This window comes from Grus americana, chromosome 5 (assembly GCF_028858705.1).
Source record: "Grus americana isolate bGruAme1 chromosome 5, bGruAme1.mat, whole genome shotgun sequence".
NCBI lineage: Eukaryota > Metazoa > Chordata > Aves > Gruiformes > Gruidae > Grus > Grus americana.
In genome coordinates this window covers 6,865,224-6,878,964 of record NC_072856.1, presented here as the reverse complement: position 1 = coordinate 6,878,964, position 13,741 = coordinate 6,865,224, and the positions used below count along the sequence as shown (strand labels likewise).

At 38.1% G+C, this 13,741-nt stretch overlaps 1 protein-coding gene across 2 annotated transcripts in view; it reads left to right on the top strand.

Moving 5' to 3' along the window:
• CCDC34 (coiled-coil domain containing 34) overlaps positions 1-13,741 on the top strand; it is a 63,394-nt gene that overhangs the window by 33,442 nt on the left and 16,211 nt on the right. The window lies entirely within an intron of this gene.

The following is a 13,741-nucleotide window of genomic DNA, read 5'->3' as shown; positions in this document are numbered from 1 at the left end:
TATTTTTACAACTGTGTCCCTTAGCATCTAAGTTACAGTTAAGGTTTTGCTGCACACAGCTGGTTGGCAGGACATGAATGCGTGGACCGTGACTCATATTTGTGCACTGCAGCTTGTGTTTCCCTGTGTGGTCAACAGAGAGGCTAGCTAGGAATAGAAACAGGATTAATTAGCATTTAGACTTCATTTGTAATACAAGTATTGCAATATTGTGCTACTGTTTCCTTTTAATTTTGCATATATTCAATCATAAATTATGTTTAAGTTCTATATAAAAACAGTTTGCAATCTAGACTTTCTCAGCCAAATCACTGGTAAACAAAAGACACACCTGATATGATCTACAAAGTGTATCCAGGGGTTTGTTTTCTTCTTCCTTTTAACACTGTGAAGCATTTTCATTCTGTTTTATCTCGGGACTTTTTCAAGAGTAGAAACATGTATGAAATTATATTTTTATTTGCATAGAGATTTCAGATGCACTTCTCTTGGAGTCTTAATATATATAATATGTGTATTTTTATATATATGAAAAACATTTGGCTAAGTTTTAGTATTGCTTCAGTTTCTTAAGACAAAAGAGAAGTAAAATGAATAATCATAAGCTTTTGAATCACAATCTCAAAAAATAGTTCTTGTCTAGCTGTGTATAGTTTGTAGAGTTAGTCAGTGTACTCTTTAATTAACATTGAGACAATATATAGTGGGTAAAGAATGCTGTCTTGTGATGAAATCAAAGAACGTGATTCAAAACTCCCGAGTTATATATCTAATTCTGACTCTGTTAGATCTAGGACAAGCTAAGTAAGTTCTCCCTGCCAAAGTTAGAGCCTATCTGAAAGCCACTAGCTTTCATAAATTAGCACTTTTGATTGCCAGGTAAAAAACGCATGAAACAGGGTGTAGGAGGCTCAGTTGCACTGAATAGCTGAGTGCTAAGGGAGACTTTCAATTGTCTGGCTCTTTTGTAATGGCTAGCATGTACAGTATTACTTTAACTGCACTGATGATCCATTGCTATAAGAGGCACTGTCTCAAACAGATGCAATTAAGTATTATCTAGAAACTAGATCACTACGTGTTTTCCACGACTTTGTTTTAATTTTGTTTCTATCTTTGCTGCCATATTGTTGTTCTTGATTATGAGTTAAAAGGCATGCTCTGCTAGGCAGCTAAATGCACTTTGGCAATATGAACTTTTTAAAAAGCCAAAGAGTGTATTAAAAACTTACTGGCAGAGCATAAACCAAGCTCAAAGAATGTCTGGAACTAACATTGTAAGCCAGAAGTGCTTGCCCTTTCACAAAAAAACCCCCAAAACACCAAACCCAAAAATCTCTGGCAATAAAGGAAATTAGAAAATTATAACCAATTGTAATGTCCATTACTGCACAAATATGTACTATGTACAGAGCAGTTATTACTTAGGAAAAGTTTTCCTCTCTCTTACCAGTTATGAAACATGGTAACTTTTCCTCACTTTAAGTCCACCCCAAATCCCTTTGGTAGTTTTGTAGGGGAAGAAAAGACAAAAACCACAAGGCAGAAAAGAAACAACCGCTCAACCAATCCCATATGAAACCTTGACTCACTGCAGCCTGAGGCATAGTTTAGAATCCAGCTTTTTGGAAAGACGAGTTCTTCCTGTTGCTGGAGAAGGGAGGGGAGGGATGAAAGTCAGCGTCATGGATTTCAAATGCAACTTGATTTGCAACATCAAGAATTGGTCGCAGTGCTGTGTACTTTCAAGAGTGGTTTTAAGTGCTGGTTTTTTCCTTACGTGGTCAACTTTTGATACGCCTCAAAGTGGGTGAATCTTGAGAAATAGCTCATCAGTTTAAATCAGGTATACCTTTCCTAAAATTTATCTCAAATAATTGGAGACAAAGGAAAGGTGAAAGTCACTTGGGTTCAGTTTCATCTCACCTAACTTTAGAAACCTACCTTCTAAACTACTCCCACTATGTTCTTTTATATCAATGAATAGATATTGGCATGCTTGGGATGTGGCAAATTAACCTCTAGAAGTGTGTGTTTCTTTCCTTTGTATGTAACTACTGTCTTGGAGGGTATCTACCGTGCAGGTCTCTGCTCCTTGGTCAGGTTTGTCCTATCTGTGCCATTTCTGGTCACAGCTTTCATAGCATTAGCTGTATCTTGAAGTAAACTGTGTCTATTACTATTGTCACTGTCACAACTTTATTCTGAGTCTTGTGTTTGGTATTTTTCCATTAAAATCCTGGATTGAATTATAATCTCACTTTCATTAAAAAAAAACCCCAAAACCACCTCAAAATACTATGAAAACAGGGAAAGCTTAGTGTTGCTATTTGTAAGTTAATGCCCCAATAATTTATTGAGAATCAACTCATGCCTTCTGCGGCTTTTGGTGAGCAACACTACTGGTCAATCCGAACTAAATTTCTATTTGTTTGGGTTCCAGTTCCTCCCAGACATCAGGTGAAGACAGCACACTAGTTTTTCAGCATCGACCTTCATATTTAAGTTTCACCTGTCTATCAGATTTTAGCTGTTACTGTGTCTCACAGCTAACTTCATTTGCACTGTCAGATGGAGAAAACCAAGAAGCAGGTCTTAGAAGTATAAAGGCATAATTTGCCTATATGATTGTGTAGGTTTCTGGTAGGACAGAAGACTTGCTAGCAGCCTGTATATCCTCAGTCCTTATGGAGTTTCCAGCGTCACTTTGGGCAGGACCTAGATGTATCACAAATAAATGAAGAGTATGGGTTGTGCATCTGGTGCCTAGCAGCATTCTGTGTTGCCAGAAAAGCAACATAACAAAGAAAAGCAAAAAATAATACTCGTACTTACACTGTAAAATTGAACACCCTGCAAATTGTCTGCAAGATGACTTGTGAAGAAACCTATATGAGACTTCTGAAGCTTGCGCAGTTGTTACAATACTGAGAGAGGCGATGATATGCATAAATTCTCAGCAGTTTAGTATTGAAGTATTGAAAATTGTGATATGTGAAAAACATCACTTAACCTACTTAATTTTTTTTTTTTACAACAGCAGTAAAATATCCAGAATGTAACCCTTAATTTTGTGTTCACTATCACTAGGGCTATTACTCACCAATCCTTCTAGATTACCTAACTATCAATTTCTTAGTGCTTTCCAGCAGCTAAGCAAACACCTTTAAAAATCCAGACATGCTGCAACTAGTGAAATGATTGGTAAGTTCTAAGAAACCATGGTTTAGGAACCTCTGGATGGATTGTGATACAAGAGATTTGTCAAAAGTAATTTAATATGTAACCATAACTAATGATGGAATCCTAATCGGTGTGAAGGAGAAACTCATAAAGATAACTGAAGTCAGTCTGAACTCAAGATTTATGGGATTTCCTTTTCTTTCAATCCAAAATTTTCTCACAGCATCACAAAAAGCAAAGTTCACATACCAAAAAATCTGAAAATACCAGGTCAAACGTAAGCAATTAAACCTAAGCAATTAAAACCTAAGCAGTTTAGTAGGTCAAGGATGTCTGACCCAGCAAAAAGGGCAGCCAATGGGTAATACAAGATCTGTCTCCATCTCAGCAGACCACTGCATAAAATGTAGGAGTAAAGACTGAGGGGTCTGTTTTCAAGGGGTTCTTACAAACAGAAATTCCCACTCAGCCTTTCCTGTCCTACTAACATGGTCAGTCTCAAACATAACAGGGATTGTAATAGTGTGGTTGGAAAATACTTTTTTTTTCCTCAAGTTCTTGAGGGGAAAAAATAAAAAGGAATCCTATCCTACTGCTCCTTTTTAAAAATTTTTTTTTTTTTTTTGTGGAAGATACCTAGCGATACAAATATAGGTGCAGTGTATATCCACGATATGCTGTTTATTGAGTATAAAGGTGAATATGAATTTGCTTAAATTAAGTAAAAAAAGGACTTGGTAAAGAAAATTATGTAAATAAGAGAATCTGACCTAACTTCCAATTTCAAGGAATTTGACCGTTTTTTATCATTACCAACCCTTGCAATTTATAGTCAACCTGTTACAATACATTGATTTTTTTTTTTTTATTAAATCTCCTTTTTTGGTTATGATTATTTGATATTTTGAACTTCAGTTTGAAATAGTGTGTTATATTTCTCAAATGTGATTTATATGTCGGCGTTGCCTCTTTCCTACGTATTCTTCCATACATGGTTTCTTGGCAGACTGTCAGGGGTTCTGCTCTCTGAACTAATTTGCTTGTTCTTTATTTTATGAGCCCCAAGAAGCAGTTCTGATGTATTTGAAGCTGATGACGGTAGATGGCTTGAACTGTGTTTGCCAGGCCCATGGGGAAAATAATTAGCTACATCTTTTTTACTGATTCAAGAATTAAGTCATTCCAGGATTTTGTCATACTTCTTTATGTGAATCCAGTTGTGGAAAACTCGTGTTTTCTTTAAAAAGAAAGGAGGGTTCAGGCTTTCTGTGCCATGTGCTTCATTACAGTTTCTGAATTTTAATTTAAATAAGTCTGGTCTATAGTGATAAGTGGGCCAGGTGTCTGTTTAATGGGTAGGACTTAATGCTGAACCTGGACTATTGGCAAAACCAGTAAACATTATTTCTCTGAGTTCTTATGGTACTAGGTCTTTACGAAAGCAAGAAGCTGATAAAAGACCAGAGCACTGCAATGCTAAAAGCCCCCAAGATAGGAAAAATTACCGAATAAAACTTTAAACAATGTCCAGAGACACAGATTAAAGGATTTGCCTCAGCCATTTTAGGGGAATTGGGAAACAATAGTTGCAAAACACCCGTGGAGGTATGCCTTTCCAACTGGAAACTGAGATTTTCCTTTCATTGCTGAGAGGGGGATGCAGTATGTGAATACAGTCGGGTGTCAGAGATCCCACACGGGTGGGTTTTGACAGAGCATCTTTGCACTCATTTCTCTTCCTGGGAACTTTAAGAATTTTAAGTGTGCAATAAAAAAGTCATGTAGTAATGATACTGCTCTAGCAATGCTCCCATAGACTTCTGATGTAACGAAACTCACCACTGTTCAGTTTACACAATGTAAAGTAATTTTACTTGCAATATATTTTTCACTCACTAGATGTCTTGCAGCTCTGTAATATTATGGACATGGTATGATTCTTGGTAAACTGAGTCTTGGGAAAAAAACCTGAGACATAACTGGATTCTTGAATTTTTTGGAACCCTACTTGTTATCACAAAAATGTTTCCACACATTTGAGAGTCTTTTCTGGATTTCAGTATCCAGAGTGTATGTTCCTCATTGCCTGCTATGTGATGTGCGTATGATGACACAATATGGCATATAGCACTAATTCTGCTTTTTAAGAAGGAATGGGTACTTTTTGAATCTGAAAATAGTTCTGACAAACCAAACGATCCTTGTATCAATGAAAGGTTTGCAACGTTTGTCCAGTTCTTAACCCGATGGAAAATTAATATTACTGCTCCCATTATCTTTAGTATTTTATAACATGTAATCTTTCAGCTTGATTTAAATAATAAAAAGACTGCAAAGCAAATAAGTCAAAGAAACTATCAGTTAATCAGTGCATTAGGCAAATGGCAAGGAGTTTGGCTCTAAAGACATTTTCAGTATATTCTGTTTAGATGGAAGTGCTGATAGAAATGAGTCAGATTTTTCTTTCATCTAGTTGAACTCTAGGTCCTAATGGATCTCTAGTTTCTCTTGTTGGAAGCTCATTCTCTTCAACTGCTTTGAAAAGCAAATGTTTCATCTTTAGGACGCAGCACATTGCATGCCTTCCAGGTCTTCTCTTGTGGACTTGACTTCTTAACCCCCTAATCATATTTTCTTTATCTCTTATTTTTCCTCCTCCAACTAAATCTTGATAGCACCGGCAGGTTACAGGAAGGTGAGAGAATATGGGGACTTACCTTTTCTCCCTGTATCACCAGACCAGTATAAGGGAGGGGTGCAACAATTAATGTGCAGTCAGTCATGAGATCTGCACTAGCTTAGTATGGTCTTAACTACACATGTAACTAAAACAGTTATGGGTTTCCTTTTGGTTTATTCGGGAAGGTAGTATGCTTCTCAGAGACATTACATATAAACTTTTGTGTTGGTATATTCCCGTTCAACAAAACTTTACCAGATTTCTTCAGACTAAGGAGGCAACTGTTCAACATTGCATGAGTTTCCTTTCATCACTTGCATGAATCTCAATGTGTGTGTTTTAATCTAAAAAAAGCAGACAAAGAGTTGATAAATTTAATTGGATTGTCAGATGATTGATTTTCACAAAATATTTCATAAAATGTTGTGGAAAGAGTAAACTGTTAGGGAAAGCAAGAATTTGACCTTATTGTTCTTTATAATGCTGAATATTTATGACTGGCTAAAGTATTTACAAAAGAGCTAATCTGCACATTTTTCAGCGTTCCAAAAATTAAAAGCAGATGAAGAGAGCAGTTCAATATCTGGCAAAGGATCTGGCTGTATTTTCCAAAGTATATCTCGAATATATGATATACATGTGAAATACAAGAACTTATATTCTAAGTATTAGATCTATGGGATGAAGATAAAATGTCAAATCCCATGTCTAAATTTTTAGGTTTGTCATTAAATTACAAATATTCAGGCTCCAGCTTGTAAAAACTTGAACATGTTAACATAGGTATTAATTATTCATCCTGTCTTTAAAGATTTAAATCCTCATCTTGCTTTGGCTTCACTTGGAAGGATACTCACTGTCTCTAAGAATGAAAGCGATACTGTGGAGTTAGGTATCTAGCCTCTGGCACACGCATTCAGGTAACAGAGGGCAGGAGACTGTGCTGGCACTCAGCATTTTAGGGTTAGCCGATGCTCTGCGGTATCCTCTGCTAGTGTAGCTGTAGGGTGTAGCTTCCTGGAAGAGCTCAATGGTTGTGAAGCTCAGAAAACCCAGGTTAACGGAGACTTTTGAAAATGTTCTTTGGGTGCTTGTCTAGTTGATAGAACAAGCAAGAGGAAGCTACAAACATGTAGCCCTTTATTGTGCTCCCCAAATTCTTGGGACTCTGTCAGCCCTCAGCATTGTTTGTGGCTTGCTTTGTGCATTTCTCACTCTGTTTTCCAGTCGTTGTCATGAACTAGGTACAAAAATCCATAAAAGAACATACTATTACTAAAAAGATTAGTTGTGTGAAAGGAAGGATTTTCATCTTTGACATTTATGCTGTCAGCACATCTTTATATTTGATATCCGTAGAAAGAATTAATGTGCATGATTTCGGAGATCCAAGTACCTCAGCAAAAGAGACATTCGTGTAGGAGACTGCAGGAGTCTGTTCGGACATTTTGCATTTTAGGGGAACCAGATTCTCTGCAACAGGCTCTTTCATGGCAGTTCTGCGTTGCAGGTTCCCACCTAGGCCTGTTCTGGGCAAGCTAATTAAGATACTACAGGGAGAAATCCCTCATTCTGGGTGACTTGGGTCTGAACAGCTGGACAATTCTACCAATTTACACAAAAGCAGGCACACTGTGAAAGGAGAGAACTGAGATACTGTTGTACGTATGAGCCAATATTATTCCAGGGTAGTTTCTGTAATCAAAACACTGTCTTCAAATGCAGTTAACAAAGCCAAATGTTGACACAATATCATGTGTTTCTCCTCTGAGGAGTGCTGTATCTATTAGGAAAAAACGTAACTGTGCCCAATTTCGGTAAGTGTTTCTTGACCAGGCTAAACTTGTCTTTCCTTCCCTGACCCATCATGTTTAGCGACGTCCCATCCTGGACATGTATAAAGGCAGTATGTTTTGTTTGTTAATAGGGTACATTGTATGACTCTCATCTGCATTAGTGTTAATTTTTAGTTCATAAGATACTGATACAATTATTATGAAGAGTGGCAGTGTTATTTGTTGCCCTGTAGCACCTATGAAAGTATCAGATGAATGGAGAAAAAAATTTTCAAATCATCCTCTTTCTGTGACTGAAGACAGACAGATTTTTTAAGACAAGAAACTCAGATTATTTTTAGAGGGCACAATATACAGAATAACTAAAATATTTTGCTGAAATCAGAAATTACAGCTTTTAAAATCTTGTGTAGATAACAAGTAAGACCCCTTTGCACAAGCTACTTTGAAGTAAGCTATAAATTAACCGTGAATGTTAAGAATTAAGGTTAAGGAGACCTTTTGTGTGTTGTTATGTATTGTACGTCATCAGGACTCAAAAGGGAGCAAATGATACAGCACAAGGGAGCTACCTCATTTTTGAAGATGAGGATGTTAGTATCAGTTCAGTTTCCTCTTCCTGTTTGTACAAGTGTTTGAGAATAGCTCAGTGGTTTGATGGGATGGGAGAGGAGGCAGATGAAGAGATGGTTTTGGAAAGATCGGGATCATCCTTCATGTCATAGGGCTGGGCAGATGTCAGAGTTGAAGGATTTCTGTCCTGATCATATTAAATAATTGTACTTTCCATTATAATTACTGACTTTAGAAGAAAGACATTGCAGCAGCTGGGGTTTTTTTCCCCTGCAGAGTCATGTTTCTGCAAAATAGCATTTTGCAATGTTAAACTGAAAGTATTATGAACGGTGCCAGCAGAAGATACAATACAAGGTGGTGGAACAGTATCTTGTCCTCATCTAGAGTCAGCCTGCTGTAAGTCCTACGCCTGCTTGTGTGAGCCATTGTTAGCTCTGTGTATTCATCTTCTCTCTTGAGGTTGTAACCAAGGGAGGAGAAAGAAATCAGTGTTCTGGATGGATGATACCAAAACACAGAAGTATTCTTGTTAACAGTTAGGACCGTGCAGTTGACTGACTTCCATTGATTTTAAATTATGTCCTATGAAGAAGGTATGTCTCTATGGTGAGCCTGTTTTCTGAGGCCTGTAAGAAGTGGTGGTTTATATTTTTAACCCCTCCTCTACAGTTCAGTTTGAATGGTCTCTGCTTGTGTTCAGTGATTCTGGTCAGATGAAAGTTTGGATTCTGCCCAGCAATATTTCTGGCAGAAGTTCACCTGAAGGAAGTAGTAGGGCGAAGTATGATCCTGTGCCAAAATCAACCGTTGTAACAGTTCATCCTCTGGCCACTCTACCCTGTCTGTGTACGGCAAGTGCTTCCATTTTTATGCTTGAATTCTTCATGCATTGAGAGACATTTTACTGTTCTTTCCTCTGTGGTATGACTGCCATATCTCACCTTTATTGTCAAAACTATTTATTTCAGGCAACTACCTATCAAGCAGAGCATGGCAAATTGCACACGGTTTCGGTATCTTTGACCTATTGATTTGCCCACATCTGCCAGGATCTTTGGTAGCTTCTGCTGCAAGAGTGCTGTAAGCATGGATATGCAGATATGTGTGTACTCAAGACCTAGAAGGAGGGAAAGACACAACCAGCTTACATAGTTCCTGTAATGCTTTTCTCTTTATTCATATGAAACTTTTTAATGAAGTAAAGATAGGCTTAAAAAGAAAATCTTGTCTGTGTTGCTGCCAGCAGTAGAAGGGTTTTCAACTAGGACGGGATGGGGATTCATTGTACATGTGTAGCACAGAGGCTGTAGGTAGCACAAGGGGTGTTAGTTGGCAACAAAATTTACTCTTCAGACTGTGCCTGTCTGGAAGGCCAAGGGCGTTACAAGTTTTTCTGCAGGGAAGAAAGCATGGCTGAGTATTGAGGAGGCTCTAAAATGATCCTGTTCCTTTACAAAGAAAGTAGGACAATCAGTTTCCCTGAAAACAGGACAGGAATAATTACAAAAGGTTTCCTTGCTTTCAGCTGTCACCCTCATTCAGCTAGCACCAGACTCAGCAACTTTCTCAAAGCTTTTCCCTTTTATTCACACTACCAAGACTTCAGCAACTGCCTAAACATCATCTTCTTTGATGCATCTGTCCTTTTCCCCAATGCTTTTTCCTTTCCTTGTGCCACAGTTGCACATCCTATTAAAAATATTTCCCAGGAAACCTCTCTATTAATTCCTGAGCAAACCTGAAGATGCTTTCTTTGAGGTGTAGGTGACGCGTCTGCAGCTTGGTTTGCGTCTGGCCATCTCGAACATTTAGGCTGGATAGCAGGTAGCATTTACCCTTGTAGTTTGTGCAGAGATTTAACTCAGCTCACAACAGTAACAGCTCCTGAACACCCTGAGTGACGGTATATGTAACTGGGATAGCCGTGCCTGTAATCCCCACACTGCCATGGTTTTGTTGCCTGCAGTTACTGTTTATTGATGTATGATGGCTTCTCTGCTTATCTTCACAAAGATTACTATTTCTTCTCAGTAGGTATCCTGGTGGCATTATGATCTGCATATGGATATATACGAAGAGCTCTGATCATTTTTGTCAGCAGCAACATAATCTACATTTTAGGTTACTGGGATTACACAGGCTCAGTTTCCACAGGGATGATTTGAGTGTAATGGATAGACATTATCACTTGAGTTAAGGGCTGGGTGCAGATCTGAACAGGCTGACAACACATTTATAAGAAATTTCTTGTTGAAGTTGTGTTGCCTGTACACTTTAACTAAAAGTTTTTGAACTGCTACTTTCAGACCAGCTGGAATAATTCCGTATTTTGAAAATGTTTAGAACAGAAAATCTGCTTGAGCACCTTCCTTTTTGAGGTGGAAACATGAAAGGAGAAAGAGGGAATGTCTGCAGCCAGTGAAACTGCCTGCTGAACTGATTTTGACCATATAAGCTAATAAAGTTCAACTGTGACCTTGTTCAAGATTCCAAAAGTGAAGTCATTTCTGGCATCTAAAGCAAGTCCTTGAAGCTTTAAAATCATGGCTCTGTAAACTGGGATCTTCTGCATTACAAATAAACTATTAGTATGCACCATTTAAGACGTGAATATGGGCTGTTTTGCTTCAACCCATATGCACAGTTCAGAAGGTCAGGCATTACCACAGTATCTCTCCTGTTATTTTAGGGCTCTCATGTGTTATGGTTGGCCCTGATCACATGGCATTTGGTTTCAGTTATTTTTCCATGGGTTTGGCTTTTAAGAATAGATACATTTCAAGAAAAATTCAACAAGTTATAAAGTTCACAAAGGCTGAGGACTCTCATCGCTGTTAGACTGGAGCAGTTGAAAGGAGATAAGCATCTTGTTCTAAGGACTGTGCCTGTTTAATATAAATATAGTGTATCTAAGCTATGGGTAATAGAGAGAGCAAAACTTGGTGTAGGTTATGGGGTAGGGAGAGGCAAAAAGAAAATAGAGGCAGTTATTGTTGTAGTAGCCCTTAGCAACTTTCTTACTTAGACCAATTGTTGCTAAATACCTTGAAATTTAGAGGCAAACAAAGCCAAAAGTGGAGAAACAGTGCTCTTTGCTGAAGTAAAGTCCAGTAATTAGTTTGATAAATAATACAAGGAGTGGAAGAGGGATTCCCTTCTGGTGGAAATGCTGACCCTTTGATCCCCAGCTGTGGCTCATCATTTAAACTGATGTTTTTCTTGTTTCTGTGGTTTTTACTGTAAGAAGTTTTTCCTAACCTCTGTGTAAAGACCTGTACAGCAAATGTAGGCACCCTTTGTTTAAAGAGTGCCTGGGGGGGTAGAGTAAAGGTTCCAAGGACTGCATTTCAAAATGTATGTGGCTGTTAAAATGATCAAATACTAGGAGTATTAAAAGGAGTGTGTGTCTCTTCTGTTGTCTCAGTACTGAAAATTTGCCTCAGGGCTTATAGACCGGCCGTCTAAATGATGTGGTAAGATTTTCAAAACCAGGAACTGCTTAATGCTTTAGAAAATTTGTTTGCCTCAGACTCATTCCTAAACATGCTTTTGAAAATAGAATGAAATGCCAGCATGAAAGAAGTGCATTTTGCATTGCTGTGGATTGGTAAAGACTCTAGCTGCTGATGTAGAAATACTAGAAGGCAAGGGAGACCTGAAGGAATGTGTGCTTAGGTCTTTCAGTCATAACGAATAGTGTTATATACACACATAAATCCAGAGAACGTGCAATCGTATAAGGAGCTGTGGATGTGGAGTCCTGAAAGACTGATGAGTGTGGCGGGGTTTACTGAAGCTTTTCAGACTCTGCAAACAAACCAGTCAACAGAAGTTTGATGCTGCAGCCCTAACGCTCGTGGTTGGTTTGTATCTCACAGGAACGCACCTGAAAGTTGATGAAAGACTGAAATGCTTCATGAGAAGCTACAGAATAAGACAATAGGAAGGATCTCTCTCTCTCCACTCTCTCCTACACCTCCTAGAGTACTTGTTGCTCATGCTGCAGGAAAGGTGTATTCTTAACTTTGACTCTTTTGGTGTAACTAATTTTGTTTAAATACACATGACAATATCAAGAGCCGAGATTTAGGTTTGTTGCAAAATTTGCCTCTCTTGTCACTGTTACTCTAAGCCAAATTAAAACTTGATTGAAGAATGCACTATTTTGGTAACGTAGATTTGTCATACTTGCAAGAGCTCGGATGTGTGAAGATTTAAGTTTACAATATTAATAACATAAGTTTCTGAAGACATCTGACATCTATATTTTTTCTACGCACTTGTCCTAAAATTGCTAGAGTAGCCATACAGTTAAACATAACATAACTTCTGCTCCAGAGAACAGCACAACAGAGATAAGGTAATACATCTACTGTAATATCTCTGGCTTCTCTCATTGCAGCATCAGACTGAAAGAAGAGATTAAACAGTTGATGGTCTGGTGGAATAGAGGGACATATTCTTACTTTACTTTTACATTAAAAACAACTTTGATGTGTTCCTTACCAATTCTCAGTTCTAACTCTTGCTCACGGGACTTGCGTCACCATCAAAGGGAATTATTGAGTGAAAATCAGAAGCATGTGTTGAATAGTTTAGTGGAGTACCAAGACCTCATCTGCTATGGCACTGGAGGAGTCCTGCCATAAAACCAAATGCATCACTATTTAATGAACAGTAGCTGCGCTATTTGGATATTGCTGGTTAGCTCTACAGTGAAGAGAGGATTAAAACTGGGAACATAGCTATTTCCTTGCTGTCTAAGGAAAGGAAAGTAAGAACCAAGACTCCAAAAAGAAACAAGACTGTCTTTTTCTAATTTTTTTTTTTTATTTCTGCATAGTGTTGTCTAGTTCAACAAGGACTCAGCTGACTGATTTAACTGAGGCCCCATTAAAATGGATTTTACTCTGGGTCACCTGGAGTTTAAGAAGTTCAGGAAGAGAGCAGAAGAAATATTTTTCTGTGTGCTTTCAGCATGCCTCTGCAGGAGTTCTGCAGCAAGCGAGCTGTTGTGTGCGAAGGGCCAGATCTCTTGGACAGACCCAGTTAACCTGGGAGGGGAGAGGGGAACCTTGTCATTAGTGGCAGGAAACCTATTATTTATTATCACTCAAAACTAAAAAGTATGTACAAGTCTCCAGAGAGAACAGGGAATGTCAAAGTAGCATCACATTCATTAAAAAGTATCTATCCTCTGCTTCTTTCCTGCTTAGCACTATGAAAATATTAAGACCTTCTCTTGTTTTCTCCAGTGTATTTTACTAACCCGCACAGCTTCCAAATGATTTTTTCCCTCTCTCCTAATGATTCATCTTTACCTTAAGAAAAGTCCACCAAAAATTGAATACAAAAAGACAGAAGGAGAAAAGAAATACCATCCTATCTTCTCACAGCCTTCTTCAATTTCTGGAAGAATATGTACCCACGTAACTGATTTCCTTATACTGAGGGGAAGTTCTATCTGGTTAGTGTATATTTGCAGTGGATGAGTATTCTGTGGCTG